This window comes from Trichomycterus rosablanca, chromosome 1 (genome assembly GCF_030014385.1).
Source record: "Trichomycterus rosablanca isolate fTriRos1 chromosome 1, fTriRos1.hap1, whole genome shotgun sequence".
Classification (NCBI taxonomy): Eukaryota; Metazoa; Chordata; class Actinopteri; order Siluriformes; family Trichomycteridae; genus Trichomycterus; species Trichomycterus rosablanca.
Window position 1 is genome coordinate 85,027,612 of NC_085988.1, and position 8,220 is coordinate 85,035,831.

Genomic DNA, 8,220 nt, shown 5'->3' on the forward strand with positions numbered 1-8,220 from the left:
GTTCCAGTTCATCCCAGTATTGAGCGTTGGGGCTGAGATCAGGGCTACCAAGTGGACCCACCATGACCTGGCATAAGTGAAAATGAGGGGTCCTATATATGGTCATAAGTATGTGGACGCCCCTTTACTTTTTCGTACAGAGGTTTCAGACACACCCATTGCTAAGAGGTCTAAAAAATCACTATTGTTTTCAACTTTGTAGCAACAGTTTAGGGATGACCGTTTCCTCTTCCAACTACAGTCTGATTACAGTCCAACTACAGTCTGATCACAGTCCAACTACAGTCTGATTAAAGTCTGATTACAGTCCAACTGCAGTCTGATTACAGTCCAACTACAGTCTGATTAAAGTTTGTTTACAGTCCAATTACAGTCTGATTACAATCTCATTACAGTCCAACTACAGTCTGATCACAGTCCAACTACAGTCTGATTACAGTCCAACTACAGTCTGATTAAAGTCTGTTTACAGTCCAATTACAGTCTGATTACAATCTGATTACAGTCCAACTACAGTCTGATTACAGTCCAACTACAGTCTGATTACAGTCCAACTACAGTCTGATTAAAGTCTGTTTACAGTCCAATTACAGTCGGATTACAATCTGATTACAATCCAACTACAGTCTGATTACAGTCTAATTACAATCTAATTACAGTCCAACTACAGTCTGATTACAGTCCAACTGCAGTCTGATTATATTCTGATTACAGTCCAATTACAGTCTGATTACAATCTAATTGCAGTCCAACTACAGTCTGATTACAGTCCAACTGCAGCCTGATTACAGTCTGATTACAGTCCAACTGCAGTCTGATGACAGTCCAACTGCAGTCTGATTATATTCTGATTACAGTCCAACTGCAGTCTGATTACAATCCAACTACAGTCAGATTATATTCTGATTACAGTCCAACTACAGTCTGATTACAATCTAATTACAGTCCAACTACAGTCTGATTACAGTCCAACTGAAGTCTGATTATATTCTGATTACAGTCCAACTGCAGTCTGATTACAATCCAACTGCAGTCTAATTATATTCTGATTACAGTCCAACTGCAGTCTGATTACAAACCAACTACAGTCTGATTACAATCTAATTACAGTCCAACTGCAGTCTGATTACAGTCCAACTGCAGTCTGATTATATTCTGATTAGTCCAACTGCAGTCTGATTACAATCCAACTACAGTCTGATTACAATCTAATTACAGTCCAACTGCAGTCTGATTACAGTCTGATCACACACTCACCCTGTCACCCTCTCACCCTCTCACACTCTCACCCTCTCACACTCTCACATACTTACACTCTCACACTCACACTCTCACACTCTCACCCTCTCACCCGCTCACCCTCTCACACTCTCACACACTCACCCTCTCACACACTCACCCTCTCACATACTCACCCTCTCACACACTCACCCTCTCACACACTCACCCTCTCACACACTCACCCTCTCACTTTCACTCAGTCATGCGCTCGTCTTTTTCTCTCTCTGTACCATTACTGACTGAACGACAGGTTAATAAAAGATGAAGGAAAGTTTACTCATGGATAATAGATAAATCATGTGAAAGATTCATACACACATCACATGACCGGCCTCCACTCTTCTGATAAGAGTCACCACTAGATTTCGGAACATCACTGCAGGGCAAATGATCTAAAGAGGTTCTTTTTGACCCGTGACCTCTTTCTTCAGGAGTTCTGACGTTAGTGGCTCCACCACAATCCTGCTTCTCATTTTCCCCAGTTCACTGATTTGGGTTGATTTTAGTTTGGATTGAATTATTTATACTTTTTCTCCAACCACGTCATTCCTAAACACACACACATACACACACACACATACACACACACACACACATACACACACACGCACACATACACGCACACATACACAACCACACACATACACACACATACACAACCACACACACACACATACACACACATACATACACAACCACATACACACATACACACATACATACACACACTGTGTGATCTTTTCAGCTCTTCTGAGAGACTTCTCACAAGACTTTGAAGTGTGTCTGTGGGAACTTGTGCCCATGACAGCATTTGTATGACTGGGCACAGTTGATATTCCGGTTGATTCCAGAGCTGTTGAGTGGGGCTGAGGTCAGGACTCTGTGCTGGACACTGGAGTTTCTTTAAACCGAGCACAGGGGCGACAGTCATGCTGGAACAGGAAAGGACCTTCCCTAAACTGTTGCTGCAAAGCTGGAAGCATATCACATTTTCTATATCATTGATTTATTACACCTGTTAGTGATTGTTGTGGCTGAAACACATGCATTTGATTATTAAAAGGGGCGTCCCAATACTTTTGTCCATGTATGTTATATATGAGTTTTAATGACATTGACCTCACCCGTCCTGTTATGGTATCAGATGTGCGTCACTGTTTGAATGTGATACAGAGAAGTGTGTGTGTGTGTGTGTGTATGTGTGTGTGTGTGTGTGTGTGTGTGTGTGTGTGTGTGTGTGTGTGTGTGTGTGTGTGTGTGTGAATGGTTGGTGTTTCTGTATGTCTGATCATTCTGATTTCTTTATAATCTGATTCTCTGATTCTTTCTATAAACACTTTCATCAGATTCATTTACATTCAACTGGAGAAAAAACTGATTCAACTGATTACAGTCTGATTACAGTCCAACTACAGTCTGATTACAGTCCAACTTCAGTCTGATAAAAGTCCAACTACAGTCTGATAAAAGTCCAACTACAGTCTGATTACAGTCCAACTACAGTCTGATTACAGTCCAACTTCAGTCTGATAAAAGTCCAACTACAGTCTGATAAAAGTCCAACTACAGTCTGATTACAGTCCAACTACAGTCTGATTACAGTCCAACTAAAGTCTGATTACATTCTGATAAAGGTCCAACTACCGTCTGATTACAGTCCAACTAGTCTAATTACAGTCCAACTACAATCTAATTAGAGTCCAACTACAGTTTAATTACAGTCCAACTACAATCTAATTAAAGTCCAACTATGGTATAATTACAGTCCAACTACAGTTTAATCACAGTCAAACTAGAGTCTGAATTCCAAATCCAACTACAGTCTTATTACAGTCCAACTACAATCTAATTACAGTCAAACTACAGTTTAATTACAGTCCAACTACAATCTAATTAAAGTCCAACTATGGTATAATTACAGTCCAACTACAGTCTGATTAGAGTCAGATAACAGTCTAATTAGATTACACATTTACATTTATAGCATCTAGCTGATTTTTTTTTATCTAAAGCAACTTACAACTGTCACTGTATCTTACCTGCTGAGCCACCGCTGCCAACTGTAATTATAGTCCAATTACAGTGTAACTACAATCCAACTACAGTCTGATTACAATTTAACTACAGTTGAACTACAGTCTGATTACAATTTAACTACAGTTCCGCTACAGCCTGATTACAATTTAACTACAGTCGAACTACAGTCTAATTATAATTTTACTACGGTCCAACTACAGATTATAATTTAACTACAGTCTGATTATAATTTAACTAGTTCAACTACAATCTGATTATAATTTAATTACAGTCCAACTACAATCTGATTATAATTTAACTACAGTTCAACTACAATTTGATTATAATTTAACTACAGTCTGATTACAGTTTAACTACAATCTAATTATAATTTAACTACAATGTGATTATAATTTAACTACAGTCCAATTACAATCTAATTATAATTTACCTATGGTCCAACTACAGATTATAATTTAACTACAGTCTGATTATAATTTAACTACAGTTTAACTACAATCTGATTATAATTTAACTGCAGTTCAACTACAATCTGATTATAATTTAACTACAGTCCAATTACAATCTAATTATAATTTACCTATATGGTCCAACTACAGATAATTTAACTACAGTCTGATTATAATGTAACTACAGTTCAACTACAATCTGATTATAATTTAACTGCAGTTCAACTACAATCTGATTATAATTTAACACAGTCTGATTATTATTTAACTACAGTTCAACTACAATCTGATTATAATTTAACTGCAGTTCAACTACAATCTGATTATAATTTAACACAGTCTGAATATTATTTAACTACAGTTCAACTACAATCTGATTATAATTTAACTACAGTCCAACTACCATCTGATTATAGTCCAGATACAGTTCAACTACAGTCTAAGTTACAGGAACATGAAACTCATTAATGCTTGTAAAGATGATTTATTTTACGGTTTCACCAGGAAATAATGGGCACCAGGTAAATCCTGTCTGTGTGGACGCCCGGCTGGTCGATACCTTCACTGAGATCTCAGCAGTGGTGGGTGAGTATGATAGATTACCCTCACTCATTCACAGCTGATAGTTTCGGCTGTTTCTGGCTTGTTTCCTGTAGCTCTCCAGAATGAACGGATGAGTGAGTGAATGCTTGAATGAACGGGTGAATTCCTTCAGAGAATCCCCAATAATTACAACCAGAAGCTCAAAACAAAGACACTGCTTCATCCACCGAGCGCCGCCTGTCATCAATCACGCCCACGTTCAGCCTCGCCCGCGCGGCACATGTGGATCGGATCAGAACGCGCCGGATCCGATCTGATACTCATTCAGCACTTCAGACCGCATCCGGACTACCGTAGGACGGAAATCAGACCGGAACGCGGTGGCAGGCGGGCGAGGTCTGGTCCACGCCAGGGCTCGGGCACAGCTGCGCTCGATCTGCCAATCTTCTTGGAGCCCTGGTGTGGAACGTCAGCATTCCCATTTTTGGGAGCTTTTTGGGAGTCCTTTAACGTCAAGTATTTTGACAGGGAAGGAATATCACCTTTAATTAAACCACAGTGCACAAAGATACAGTTTGTAGTGATCACACAGAGCCATGAATTCAGTTCTCATCCCTTTTAAAACCTCATTTGGGATGAATTGGAATGTTGACCTCAAGTCCAGCTTTATCATCCAACATCAGCCTAATTACAGTCTGAATTCCAATCCAATTACAGTCTGATTACAGACTAATTACAGTCCAACTACAGTCTAATTACAGTATAAATTCCAATCCAATTATAGCATGATCTAAGTTCAACTACAGTCTGATTACCATCCAACTGCATTCCAACTACAGTCTAAAATCCAATCCAACTACAGTCTGATTACAGTCTAATTACAGTCCAACTACAGTCTAATTACAGTCCAAATACAGTCTAATTACAGTCCAACTACAGTCGAATTACAGTCTGAATTACAATCCAACTGTAGTCGATTACAGACTAATTACAGTCCAACTACAGTCTAATTACAGTCCAAGAACAATTTAAGAATTACAGTCTTTACAGTCTGTAATTACTGACTACAGTCTAGGAAAAATTACAGTCTAATTACAGTCTGAATTCCAATCCAATTACAGTCTGATCTAAGTTCAACTACAGTCTGATTACTGTCCAACTACATTCCAACTATAGTCTGAATTCCAACCCAACTACAGTCTGATTACAGACTAATTACAATCCAACTACAGTCTGATTACAGTCTAATTACAGTCAAGAACAGTCTAACTACAGCCTGATTACAGTCTGAATACAGTCTAATTACAGTCTAATTACAGTCTGAATACAGTCCAACTACAGTCTAATTACAGTCTAATTACAGTCTGAATACAGTCTGAATACAGTCCAACTACAGTCTAATTACAGTCCAAGAACAGTCTAACTACAGATATATCTGATACTTTTGTCAAACCAAACCAAACCAAACCACACCAGGTCTTTATGGGTCTCATTGTGAGCACAGAAGCTTTGCCATGCTGGAAGAGGCAAGGTCCCTCCCCAAACTGTTGCCACAATATTTATTTAGGCATTAAGAAGCCTTTCTGATTATTCTGCTTATTAAAAAAGTTCCAGAAGGCTCTGACACTGTACGGCCAAAAGTATTTGGACGCCCGACTGTGAACTTGTCAACTAGAACAATAGCCGCTCTTCTGAGAGGCTTCTCACAGGACTTTGAAGTGTGTATATGGGGATTTGTGCCCATTCAGCATGACAGCATTTGTACCACTGAACCCTGATGTTGACATTCCAGTTTGTTTAAACTGAGCACAGGGGCACAGTCATGCTGGAACAGGACAGGTCCTTCCCTAAACTGTTGCTACAAAGTCGGATGCACATAATTCCCTTTATATGAATGATTTATTACACCTGGTAGTAACTGTTGTAGCTGAAACTGTGGGGCGTCTGGATACTTTTGTCCAACTACAGTCTGATTAAAGTCCAACTACAGTCTTATTTCAGTCTGACTACAGTCTGATCACAGTCAGAATACAGTCTGATTACAGTCTAATTACAGTCCAACTACAGTCTGATTACTGTCCAACTACATTCCAAATACAATCTGAATTCCAATCCAACTACAGTCTGATTACAGTCTAATTACAGTCCAACTACAGTTGGATTACATTCCAGGAACAGTCTGATTACAGTCTGAATTCCAATCTAATTACAGTCTGATCTAGGTTCAACTACAGTCTAATTACAGTCTAATTACAGACTAATTACAGTCTAACTACAATCTGAGTACAGTCCAACTACAGTCTAACTAAAGTCTAATTACAGTCTGAATTCCAATTCAATTACAGTCTGATCTAAGTTCAACTAGTCTGATTACCATCCAACTACAGTCTGATTGCAGACTAATTACAGTCCAACTACAGTCTGATTACTGTCCAAGAACAGTCTAACTACAGTGTAATTACAGTCTGAATTCCATTCCAATTACAGTCTGATCTAAGTTCAACTACAGTCTGATTACCGTCCAACTACATTCCATCTACAGTCTGAATTCCAATCCAACTACAGTCTGATCTAAGTTCAACTACAGTCTGATTACGTCCAACTACATTCCATCTACAGTCTGAATTCCAATCCAACTACAGTCTGATCTAAGTTCAACTACAGTCTGATTACCGTCCAACTACATTCCATCTACAGTCTGAATTCCAATCCAACTATAGTCTGATTACAGTCTAATTACAGTCCAACTATAGTCTGATTACAGTCTAATTACAGTCTGATCTAAGTTCAACTACAGTCTAACTACAGTCTAATCCAGTCCTGCTAAGAAACCACCTCGAGCACCGCCAGGATTCACCCAAACAACACTGATGAACACATAAACTCATCTGTTCATCATCTGACCCAAACGATAAATATAGTCGCCCCTCCGGACAGCTGATCGACGCCCCTATCAGAGCTCACGATCGTCTCGTTTATCTCCACAGAGACTCAGCACCTGTTAGTCCTGAGATCTAACACACACACACACTCGCACACACACACTCACCTCCACGCACTTCCTCGGCTCGTCCCGAAGATCCAAGTAAGTCCAATTAAGGAAGTCCAGTAGTTCCACTGATACGGCGGCCTGAGAGAGTCCCGGTGTGGGTCAGTAACGTCCACGGAAAATGAGAGAGAGGAGAGAGTGAAGTGAGAGAGGAGAAAGTGAGAGAAAGCGAAATGTAGAGTGAGAGAGAGGGAAGCTGGTTTCCTGTTACACTTTCTCAGTTTGAGTCTGGTGTCCACTTCTTTCCCTCCTTCGCTCTCTCCCTCTGAAGCCCTGCTCTCACACCCTCCCTTCACCCCTCTCTCTCACTCTTTGCTCTCTCGCTCTTTTCTCGCACCCCTCCTCTCGCACCCTCCCATCAGAGAGTGAAAGGAAGGAAGAGCAGATGGATCATCCAGTCCAAACCGTGCTTAGCGCTGGAAGTGTGTGTGTGTGTGTGAGTGTGTGTGTGCGAGAGTGTGTGTGTGTGCGAGTGTGTGCGAGTGTGATTTAATAATAGCACCCCTGCTTCCGTACCACCGAGGTCCGATAGTCCTCCTAAAGCTCCCACAGGAACACCATGCCATTATTATTTATCATTATCATTAGTCATTTACTCTTAGTCTCTAGGACTCCACCGAATCACAGCAAGAGCTGTCGTCTCTAAATAGAAGAGACACAGAGCCCTTTCATACAAAGTGTGTGTGTGTGTGAGAGAGAGAGAGAGAGAGAGAGAGAGAGAGAGAGAGAGAGAGAGAGAGAGAGAGAGAGAGAGAGAAAAGTCTCATGTGTTCATGGTGACGTTTATTATGTCTTTAGGACTCCACCGAAACACAGTGAGAGCTGTAATCTCAAAAATAGAAGACTCTTAGACATATGCGA

At 40.1% G+C, this 8,220-nt stretch overlaps 1 protein-coding gene across 1 annotated transcript in view; it reads right to left on the reverse strand.

Moving 5' to 3' along the window:
* Window positions 1–7,570, reverse strand: part of sema3c (sema domain, immunoglobulin domain (Ig), short basic domain, secreted, (semaphorin) 3C) — a 68,356-nt gene extending 60,786 nt beyond the window's left edge. Inside the window, exon 1 of the mRNA XM_062996981.1 lies at window positions 7,360–7,570. The gene's annotated coding sequence lies outside the window, so the exon portion shown is untranslated. The remainder of the gene's footprint in view (window positions 1–7,359) is intronic.
* Between the last annotated feature and the right edge of the window lie 650 nt (window positions 7,571–8,220).